At 28.0% G+C, this 12080-nt stretch overlaps 1 protein-coding gene across 7 annotated transcripts in view; it reads left to right on the top strand.

Annotated features, from left to right (window-relative positions):
- Positions 1 to 662: 662 nt before the first annotated feature.
- Positions 663 to 12080, top strand: part of LOC142331438 (uncharacterized) — a 306269-nt gene continuing 294851 nt past the window's right edge. For 6 of the 7 annotated variants that reach the window (XM_075377347.1, XM_075377346.1, XM_075377348.1 and 3 more), the window contains exon 1: positions 663 to 800. The gene's annotated coding sequence lies outside the window, so the exon portion shown is untranslated. The remainder of the gene's footprint in view (positions 801 to 12080) is intronic. The other variant, XM_075377344.1, reaches the window with a different exon arrangement.

Genomic DNA, 12080 nt, shown 5'->3' with positions numbered 1-12080 from the left:
AAATTATCTGATTGTAGTAAAAAACGCCGGTAGAAATAGTTTAGGCGCCAAAGCAAATAATTATCTCTCTTAGACTCTGGTGAGGTTTCTTCCAACTACAGTATCGGCAAATGAACTTATCAGTTTTGCCATCAAGAGAGATATTTTTCGTTTGACAAAGGTTATAAAGTCTTTCCACGTTAATACAACAGTTACTTATTTTTACACTGATCTCAGTAAATACTAATGGGTGCAAAAATTCTGTCATTTGCACAGAAATCAACCTTTTGCAATCTGCTATTGTATTTATTTTAATTATACTTATTGTTAAGTCATTCTATTTTCTAATAAAAGCGATTTGTTGTTATTTGGTGCACGACAAGTAGTAGTGTTTATTTTTTTATAATATTTCAATGTACTTTAACTTTAGGAGTTTATTTACGTTGGCTCATTTTGTTCGCTTATGTAATATTAATTGAATTATTATACACTTTTGTATAAGTTTCCCCTTCCCGTAGTTCTAAACAGTTTGGTAACTATTAAAAAGGTTACAGAGTATAAAACTGACGTTTCAGATAATTTGAAATGTAAAGAGAAAGGTCGTATATTCACTTTTTTAGGTAAAGATTCTTAAAGGGAAAAATCATCTTTTATTCAGGCTTTTGTTGGTACTCCTGTTAGTAGCGAGTGCTTTTCGTTTCGTTTGCGTCTTTGAGCGTATCGTGCTGTTACATTAATTGTCTGCGTTTGAATAGTGGTTTTAGTGTAATTAAGTGTTTTGTACATGTATTAATTAAGCAGTTATCTTTGTAATTCTGGAGGTAAGGTCTTATGTCATTTTATTTGCTAGTAAGTGAAGTTTACTGGATTGTATTGGGCAGCAATATATCTTGTTAGCTTTAGAATTAACCTAAAATGGCCCCCAGACAAAAGAGGTTGCGTCTCTGATCTGTGATGTAATTTTATGAGTTTTATTGCTAATTTGCGAATGATTGTTTTTGATTTATCGTTAATTTTCTTCGTTTTTACTTTATTTTTTTGTATAAATGACGCAGTGTTATCTTAATTTTATTTTTTATAAATGAATATTTCGTAGCGTTATTTGGCATTGTTAAGTAGTTGATTTTAGTTAGAGATGTTAAAAAGATTCTTTAACCTGTAATTATGAAAATATGTTTTTTTGTTTATATTCAGTTCAGAAACTAACATTGTAATTACACCTAATACAATCTTAAAAATAAGAAATAAATCACTTTAATACCATCTTTTCCTTAGATTTACTGAATTCCGTGTTTAGAAAGTTACATTTACCTTATTTGATTTTATTAATAATATAAATTATTTACTTTATTTCTAATATGGTAACTGTTACAATAATTAATCCAGTGGTTTTCATTTCTTTATGGTGTTTGAGTTAACTTACACTGCACTGTTAGGTTATTATGGTTAAACTAAAGTAAATAAGTTACATTATTGACAGAATTAAACAACTTAAGTAACTTTGTTTAAACATAAAATTCTAAAAATCTAGGAAAAGATGTAATTTAAATATTATTTTTTAGATTCTACAGAGTGTAAATTACAATTTTCATTAAATATAAACATCAAAATATATTTTCATTCTTTTTATTATAATGTGTATATTTCATTGATTGTGATTATTAATATTATCACTAATGAATTCTTTATTGTTTGTCAAGATTTACGTGTTGTACATTTTTAAAACGTATTTATTTTTATCAGTCTTTAATCAAGGAAGTTACCATTCTGGATTGTTTGAAGAACTTTTTAATCTGACAATATTTTTTATGTTTTAATCATACGTTTCGTTACTTTTGCTAGTTTTACTTGAAATTAAAAACATGATGTCAGCATCTCAAGGTATGATTTTTTTTGGTGGTACTATAAGTTGAGATTTTATTTCTGGTTGGTTTAGATCTGCTTTAAAGTTTTATTTCAGTAAACAATTTTACTATCATGCTTATTTAATTATCAGAAAAGAATGTTTGTTTGAGGGAATTAGTAAATTTAAATTATGTATAAAATAGTTTATTTTCAGAAAGTGGTGGTTAACTTCAGATTTTTATTCTGAAATTAAGAAAATTTCAAATGTTTGTTATTAATTAATGTTAATAGTTGGCAGGTGTCAGAGCATATGAAAAGTTGTATGTTTGAAATATGTAGTATTTTTGGGAAATAGTGATAATTTGTTACTGTAACATTGATTAATAGGAGATTTTTCTGATGTAATAAGTTACATATGTTAGGTATCAACAAAAAAAAAAGGTTGTAAGGTAATATTATCACTTCTGAAATTGGCATATCCATTCCAAGACAACTAGCAATTATAGTTGTAGTTAAGTAATAAAGTAGATTTTAAATAACTATATTATTATTATTAATTTTTTATTTTATTAATGTTATCCTTATTAAAAACTACACTATTACAGAATATCTTATTTTTTGCTGAGGTCACTGAAAAATGCAGAATTTTATGAGTTATGAAATTTTAAAAAATTAAAATTTTTATAAACCACATAATTTTAAGATTACCTAATAACTTGATCTGTGTGAAAAGCTGACTGTTGAAAGCCGCAAGAGCACAATTACATTTAATTAATGACTAATGTAGTTCCTTAAAAAAAATAATTGTTTGTAAAAAACTTTTTCTGTTCCCTTATGAATGATATTTCAAATTTATATTGTATATTACATTTTAAAGTGCTGTAAATAATAATTTATAATTTTATGAGTATTTATATTAAAGTTCATGGTTTTATATTATAAATCATGGCAAAATTCCTTTGCAACTGTATTGATTTTATTACAACTTGATGTTTTGCAACATCTGGCTTGTTTCGGGGAGTAACATCTGGGAAATTTGAGATATAAACTATACTATATAATGGCCAAAACCAGTAATTTGATGATCATCAAAGTTAAAAGTACATGAGATGCAGTTTCATTATGTGTTGAAATTTATTCTGGCTTGAAACTAACAGTCAGCGCTGTTAATAAAAAAATCTTTTTTGTGGTAGTTTATTGCTTTGTTTATGGATATATAATTATCTCAGTATTATAATTCGCAGTAATTGTCAGTTATTCTTAATTGTAATTTTTTTTAAAAATATTTAATAGCAAATTTCTAATATACTACTATTGGTTAATGTTGTTTGTAATTATGTAGGCCTACCATTTTGTGGAAATTACAAAATTATTTCAATTTTTAAAACCATATTAGAAAACGTGAAAAAACCTGTATCTACATTTTATGGCCTTTTTAAAAAAATTTAAGTGCTAATTACCCGGCATTATTTTTTCTAAAATAATAGAAAAGACACATTATTTTAAAAAAATTGACTCCATCTCTTGGTGAACACCTACAAGAAAACAATTATTTAGTATCTGCTTCAATTTCAGATTGCGCATCCTGTTTATAATAGCATATTAATTATGTTTTACAGTTGTTCATTAGACAATATGAAAATTGATGATGTAGGCTGTATTCATAATACCAATTTTTGCTTCAGTTTTTATGTTTGGTGGTGTTAGAAATATGAATTATTTTGGTACTTCCGTATTAACGCCACCGCAGCTACAGCTTTATTTAAAAACAAAGTAGTCAATCGGATTTCAGTGGAAAATGGGCCGATATAGAATTTAACATAGATTCAAAACAGCCTCTTTATTAAATTTTATAAATATAATTTAACCAAACTTAACCTACGCTCGCTTTGCTCGCTAACCTTGACTAATTAACAGGAGTGTTTTGATTATTTAAACAATAAGCAATTGCAATAATTACTGAATTTTTTAAATAAATAATCAAAAAATTACGGTGTTAATTAGTCAAGGTTAGCGAGCATAGATTAAGTTTGTTTAAATTATATTTATAAAATAAATAAATATAAATAAGCTTGTTGACTGCACTAAAGTTTTTTTTTTTACTTGTGATGGATTTGAACCCAGAACCTTTTAGATACTAAAATATGGTTTAACATTACTATTTTGCATTGATATACTCTTTTGCCTTTGATGTGAAAGGCGGATTTTAACCTTTTAGCTTAAACATAAATCATTAATCAACATCTGTGATTCTTTAATCTTTCTAAACCTAACCCTTTTCAAACCTTATCCTTTTTATCTACGGTATTTGCCATTTGTTAGATATTGTATTTTTATTATTAATAATTCAAAATGTATGATATAATAAAATAAAATTTCTATCTTATTACATATGTTTTAATCCAATACAGTATTATTTAAAACTGATCAAATTATTCGAGCTGTTTTGTGCATGGTTGTTTAAGCTTCCATGTACTTGTTGACTGCACTAAAGTTTTTTTTTTTTACTTGTGATGGATTTGAACCCAGAACCTTTTAGATGAAAGTAGAGGAATTAGCTGTTTCTTCATTAAGGAGGTCAGTACAAAACACAAACTTGGCCAGCCATTTAAAATTTACAACATTTTATTTCATGAATATGAATATGAAATTAAACATTTTTAAAATGTAAGTTCTATCACTTTTTCAATAATCTCATTACAAAATTATTGATTTTTTCCCAGATTGTTCACATATTTTATTTCAAGAAATTGTAATTATTTTGTATTACTAATACTAGCATTTTAATAGTTTTAAATATTATTTTTTAATCATTCAGCATTTTTAATAATTTTAATTATTTTGGTAATTGAATTAGAACTTAATTGCTTAACTACTTTAAAGTATTGAAATTTGTTTTTTATTTATTAATTAACTTTGTAATCTGATGAACATTATTTAATTTGTTTTATGCTGATTTTCATTCTCAGTTTCACTAAGATGTACCTTTTGTTGTAGATCTCAGTCCAAATTTTTGTGAATTGTTCATTGTATCTGTTCTTCTATGGATTGTCCTCTTCAGTTCTTTTTTATCATGATGCTGTTTTATATGGTTATTTAAGTTGTTGGATTGTGTAGATAAATCTCCAGTTGTCAACTTTCAAGTTTAAACTTGACCTTTCTGTAAGAAAAATTCACAGTTGGAGGCTTGTTCATACAAGTTACATTTTAATTGTAAATTTTGTTGGACCCTAATTGACAATATGAGATCCATTCAGAAAATAACCAAAGTTTATTTTTTTTAACCTTTATTATTATTTTTACAGATTATTGGTCCTTGTCTCCTTAAAGTACCCCTCTCCCCTATTTACACTTTTTCCAGCAGTGTCCACTTTGCGAAGCAGTCCTGGATAGTTTCATTTGAATTGCCCTTTAAGGATCAACTAGCTCAATTAAGACTTGACATGCTTTCTTAGGTTGTGTAGATCCTTTGCCAATCCATTGCGATGATTGAACTTTTGTCTCAGTGTTGGTAGGTGTAAACCCAGCTTTCGTCTCCTGTTATGATCCTTGAATGAATGTTTCATTGTCATTGGCTTGTTCAAGAAATTACCAACAAATATCCACTCTATCTTTCTGCTGTTTGGGCATCAAATAAGGAACAAACTGTGCTGTAACTCGATGCAGATTCAATTTTTCTGTCAAAATGTCATGGCATGATCAAATTGAGATGCTAACCTCTTCTGTGAGTTCTCCGACAGTCAATTGGTGATTTGCTTACACCAGATAGTTGATTTTCTGAATATGGGTGTCATCAGTTGAAGTTGAAGGCCTTCCTGGTCGAGGGTCATCTTCAATTGAATAACGACCACTTTTGAATTGTGAAAACCATTTGAAACATTGCATGCAACTCAAAGCATCATCTCCGTAACCTGTTTCAAAAGTTGAAAAATTTCAAAGTTTTCCCTAGTTTCACACAAAATTTTACTTTGTATCATTGCTCCTGAAAATCACATATTACAAAAATCACTACTAACATTTAAACACGTTGTACTCAAATAACACTAAAACTAAATAAGATATCAACAATCCAAGAACATGTGGTTACAGAGGAGGTTATTCAGAACACACTGCTGCCAACTGCACATCTCTAAATATATCTGTTGGCGCGTAATTAAAAATGTTCTGTTATTTTCTGAACAGCCGTTGTACAATGTGTGTGTTGGTTCTAGAATAGTACACAACTGAATTTATGGGCTTGTATTCAAGCATGTATTGGTCTTTATTCAATTTTTTTATTAAAATGATTTTGTTGATCTGCATGATGAAACACTTTTTAAAATTGTTAAAAATTATTATTTACTCCATGTTATTGAGGCACTGGTAATTCCACTTAAAAACTTTTTGCGTAATTAGCTTCAAAAGTAATTTCATTGTAATTTTTATTAAATTTTTAATTTTTGATAAATTTAAAAAATTAAGAGAATTTAAGAAGAGAAATTAAGAGTAAGAGAATAGAAATTTATTACAATTGTATATTTACACACCTATTTTTTTATTTCTGTCATATATTCACTATGTTTTCTAAGTATCCTGCTCATAAAAATCTGCCACTGAGTTTTCAGTCAGTTCTAATTGCTTTTTTCAATTTGCTATCCTCAGACTATTGGAAAACGTAATTTTTTTTTCTGAAGAAACATGTGAACTCCAGACTGTAAGTGGAGCGATCAAAAAGTTCACATCCATATTGATGAATCTTCTTAATACAGACAGTACAGTGGGCATGCATTATCGCGAATGAGAACAGCTCTTAATGACAGCCCCATGTCATTGATGAATTGCACACCTTTGTTTTGAAAGTGTTCCACCTTTGCTGTGATGGCCCTGGCTCCTTGAAATCCACCAATAGGACACTTGTTGCCCCAGAAAGGAGAATATGATCTTCAAGCTCATCATTTTTCTTCATCCGTTTTAAATTTGACTAATGTACAATTTTTATTAAAATATGTTTTTTTCTGTAATTCTCCTGTCAGTTTTAAATTTTAATTATTGCCAAATTCATTTTCAATAAAGTCCTCAGAATTTGTCTCGAAAGTGATGGAATTTGTTCTTGTACATGCTTTATTGCATGCAAGAAGAGGAGTAGTTTGTACAGTATCCTCAGATATATCCTACATTACTAACATTATTTCCATATTCTATTACAGCTTATCCAGCTAATGAGAACCAGTGATAGATTAATATAAATTGCCACCACCATGAAGGCTTGTCTGATCCTTGCTAGTTCTATAGTCAGCCATTAAAAAATTTGTAGATTTTATTAGTGAGATTTACTTTAGTGAAGTTGTGGTGGCGGTTTCCTATTCTTAGAACCATGTATATCATGTCGTGCTACATTTTGTGTAGCTCTTATTTTAAACTTAAATTAAACAAGTCTAAAAAAATGGAAGAAATTTGTGCAACTCTTGCCTCACATTTTCATTGCTTGACTAAAATTAATGTCTTGTACTGTGTGCCAGTTATTTAAGAAAGAAAGTAAACAAATATTTCTAGGTTAATCTGTAATTTTATTTTATTTCACATCTTGATTTTAATATTATTTTAAGTAACCTTAAGATCACACTATAATTTTGCTTTTCGATTATTTAATACATTGGTTTATAAAATAGATTTAGATTAATTTAAATTTGATTATAATTTATGACCCTAATTAATGTTAACTCTTTAAATATACAAGAAAGACTAAAACAAAACAATATGTTCATTAAATATAATTTGTTACAAGAATACTAAGACAAGGCTACAGGTTTACAGAAAACCTTACATTATAAAGAAGAAAGCTACATTTCATATTTGAACAAGACTGTTGGTTCTTCAACTTTATACCAAACTCTACAAGTTGGTATGTCTTCTTGCTGTGATGAGGTTAAATTCATCTGGGATTATGAAGTACTTATAATAATTTTCTTTTTTTAGTGGTTTTAGATTAACTTTAAATTTCAATTCAGTTTATTGTAAATCTGTATTTGAAATAAATAAAATTTATTACATTATTTGAACGGGGAATATTTGTTAATGTGAATTTGCAAACTGTTTCTTTTAAATTTATTAATAAAATTTTATTTAGTGACATGCAACAGCCTCATTAGTCAGTTTTCATTTCATGAAATATTTACATGTACGGAATTTAGATTAAAGTTGCAGCTAATCGTTATTTTTGATGAATTTTGTTTATGAATAGGTGTAATAATTAATTTAAGTAAACTGATGAACACAAAAGATTATTAACGTTTAAGAGTGTAAGTACAAGTACATTGCAGTGCCATACAAACACATATATGAGTTCATATTTCAGTAAGAAGTACAATGAGTTTGAAAAATGTTTACCGCTTAACAAAATTCTCTTCAGATTAATTAAAAAAAAAAAAAACCATAAAAATTTCTCAACATTCATTTGAACTTGTTGATTTAAAAGTGGTAAAAAATGTTTGTTACAGAAAAAAAATTTCAGGTAATTTCTAATCTCAGAATAAGACTTACTGGGTTCAACACAGGGTTTTGTATCTGCACATATATTGGTTAAACATTGTCAACAATTAATAATCTTGAATTATTTAAACAAATTTTCCCCATCTTCCTCATAGTGTAGTTTACTTTTGGAATTGAACCATGATGTGATGCATTTCTTATTTACAGAAGTGTATATAATTAAATGAATGTACGACTATCATAAATTGTAATAACTGTTTAATAAAATTTTATGTGGAGTTTAGTTATGTTTAATATTTTAGATATGAGCTGTCAGAGTTTGTATAATTACACATAAAAATAGTTGTATACGATATGTATTCTTTCAGCCTCCACAAAGCACAGAATTAGAGAAACGCTCTTACCTTTAATTTTGTGAAAATTGTAAACAGTAAAAAATATTACTGAGGATGGGCTTAGGCCTGAAAGTGTTTTGATGGAATAAACATTAAAAATAAGAGTGTTTCTCTAATTCTGTGCTTTGTGGAGGCTGAAAGATAAATGCCATGGATCTCTCTTTATCAGATATTTGCTGTGAAAAATATTTGCTTTAGGTAAGGGTTTTGATCCTGTATGACTGGGTTGCTCAATTGGTTATTTGAGTTCGTGCATCATTTCATTAAAATAAATTTGTATCGAAATGACTTAACTGAAAATCAACTTTATTGCGTGAATATGAGTAGTTAAAATAGAAGTGAATTCTGTGTGTAAAAATTTATTTTAATAAAATAAAGTATAAGAAATTACCAATCCATTACCTTAACAAATAATTTTCTCTGAATTCTTACATCAGATTCATGTAAAATTTTAACATATTCCTTTAGCTGTACTCTACCGTAAAGTAGATCAATAAAATGTACGGTTAATCCTATACAGTATGGATGTACCAACCCACCGGGTTGGTCTAGTGGTGAACGCGTCTTCCCAAATCAGCTGATTTGGAAGTCAAAAGTTCCAGCGTTCAAGTCCAAGTAAAGCCAGTTATTTTTACACGGATTTGAATACTAGATCGTGGATACCGGTGTTCTTTGGTGGTTGGGTTTCAATTAACCACACATCTCAGAAATGGTCGAACTGAGAATGTACAAGACTACACTTCATTTACACTCATACATATCTAAACGGAATTATAAACGTACATATCTAAATAGAATTATCTAAACGGTAGTTACCGGAGGCTAAACAGGAAAAAAAAGTAAGTATCCTTGGTATTGGTATTGATAAAAATCAGTAGTTAATTGCATTGTATAATTTTAAAAAAAAGTGGTTTCAATACACGACCTTACTATTTTAATGCAAAATAACGATAACCTCATTTGAATTATTTATTTTGAATTTAATCTACTCTCATTATTGTGTATAAATTAGTTCCCAGTTTTAGCCAGAATAACAGTACCATCAATTAAACATTTTTATTTTTTGTCTGTACTTTATCCTGTTGACAAGTTATTCTTTTAATGCCTTTATTAATTCTATCTACAAATTAGAAAGTAAAGGAGAGGTGGTTATACCCTTTTCTTGCTCCTTTCTTATAATTTCGTTTCCTCATTTAATATTATTATCACTACAAGATTGTGGTACAAGTTATAAACAGCTCTTCTTTCTCTGCGTTTGAATCCTATCGTTCTTAAAACCCTAAATTTATTTCATTATTCTTTATTATCAATTACTTTAAAGATTTAAAGATGCCAATATTGGTTGCTTATTTTTCCTTATACTATTGTTAGTTAATTTTTTATTGAATTAATTATTTTTGCAGGTGGGTACAAGTTTTACAATGTGCATTTATTTAGTTTGTTTCTTCTTACTTCAACCACAGATCTAATCTCTATCATAAGCTTCTTTTTTTATCATAAATTAATTTTTTTTTAAATGTCAATTCTAGAATTTGAATATGGAATCTTCTGGATATAGCAGGGAATCTGGAATATTCATAATGTTTTTTAATATATTCACTCAAGCCCAAGGTAGCAACAGCCAGGGAGCAGTTGTGACATTTATGAGTAAAATCAGAATGAGATCATTATGAATGGCTTGAAGTTTGATAAAAATTTCTGCTGTTTATCTTTTGTAGTTTAGATATAGTTTTATGGTATACTTATTCCTACTCATTTAAAATAAACCAACTGTACATTTTTAATTTATTAGAAATACATTTTATTATCACCTGTTGCTGGTAGGTAAGAACTGGTTTGTAGAAGGCGAAAAGTTATTTTGTTAACATTATTTATTTATCAAGATGAAAGTAGGAAGAAGGAAATAGGAAGCGAGTCATTCTTTTAAAAAAAGCAGCAGTAAGGCATTGATTTTTTTGTTACTTCGTGTTAGGATAAAAATAGAAATAATGGAGAATTCTAGTTTTATTATGCATGATGGAAAATAATATATATTTTTTATTGTATTTGTAGTTTGATGTATTTTATACATTTTTGGTATCATTAAATTTTTTCGTTTTGCTAATTATCCTACAATTTGTTTTTAATGTTTAAAGAACAATCTAAAATTTGTGTGGTTTGATGTTTAAATTTTAATTGTATTAATTTAAATTTTAGTATTTAGTTTATGTTTGCCTTGCCTTTGGTTTCTGAAATATCTGTTATTAAATATTTAACTAACAAAAGGATTTTATGACATTGTAACAGATGTGTATTTGGGTGTGTGTGTTTGTATGTTTGCATATGTGTAAATTGGTCATTAACCTGAGTCTTAATTTGATTTTCTCTATTGCCAGTATTTGCTATTATCTAAAGTTTGCAGCTCTAAATAATCTGTACCACTCACTAGTATTCTTTTAATATATTGTGCCAGCCTAAGATGTACAGATTGCTACATGCAAATTGCTGTATCACAACCTGAAAATATTCTGGAAATAAGGTCTCATAAAGTTTCAAATTTTGTTTCAGTTTCACTGGTTTCACAGGCATAAAATTCCGATTGCACTACTATATTTGATAAAAATTTGTTGGCAAGTAGACCATTAGGATAAATGTTAGGATGGGGTAATTGAGATCAATTCGATAATTTGGATCAAGTTAGCAGTCATTGTATTTGTAATTGTATGTTTATTATGTACTCTACATTTAATGTTTTTAATTCTTACTGTATGTAATATATCAATTAAACCATCATAAGTTTTTATTCTATATAAATAAAAAATTACATGCAAAAAATTGACCATAAGAAACAAGGATCTGCTTTGATTTAACTTTTGGCACTTTTCCTTGTGATGCTGTCATAACTGATTTTGTTTTCAAATTTTCATGAAACCTTTCCAGCACAATTCCTTATCAAATGGTTATGTGGAATGATGTTTATATAACAATTTTTTTGTTTTTAAACTTTTGTACTTCAAAATGGTAATTACTATTTCTTGGACAAGCAGCGAGTTGAGACCTATGGAGAGAAGTTTCTGTTGGCAAACCACCATTGCTGCACACTAAACTTGTGGTCTCTCCTTTATTTCTACTAACTACCTATTCCTGACACTTTCCATTTTATCTCAAAGGATATGTGTTTTATTCTTTACTCATAGTGTTTTACTCCACTACTGTACTACATTAAAAATCAGGTTTTTCTCATTTCTCTAATACATTGGTTTTTGATAAACTTTATTTCTACTTATTCATCAACAGTCATTGATGTTTGATGTCTAACAAGAATGCTTATGATATTGCTAATACCAGGGTTGTGTGAAAAGTTCTGAGAGTCTTACATAGAACGAAGTATTTTTTCTGTCAAACAAGTTAGTT

This window comes from Lycorma delicatula, chromosome 10, assembly GCF_047948215.1.
Source record: "Lycorma delicatula isolate Av1 chromosome 10, ASM4794821v1, whole genome shotgun sequence".
NCBI classification, from domain to species: domain Eukaryota; kingdom Metazoa; phylum Arthropoda; class Insecta; order Hemiptera; family Fulgoridae; genus Lycorma; species Lycorma delicatula.
Note: the sequence above shows the minus strand (reverse complement) of the source record. Positions and strands in the feature narration are given on the sequence as shown.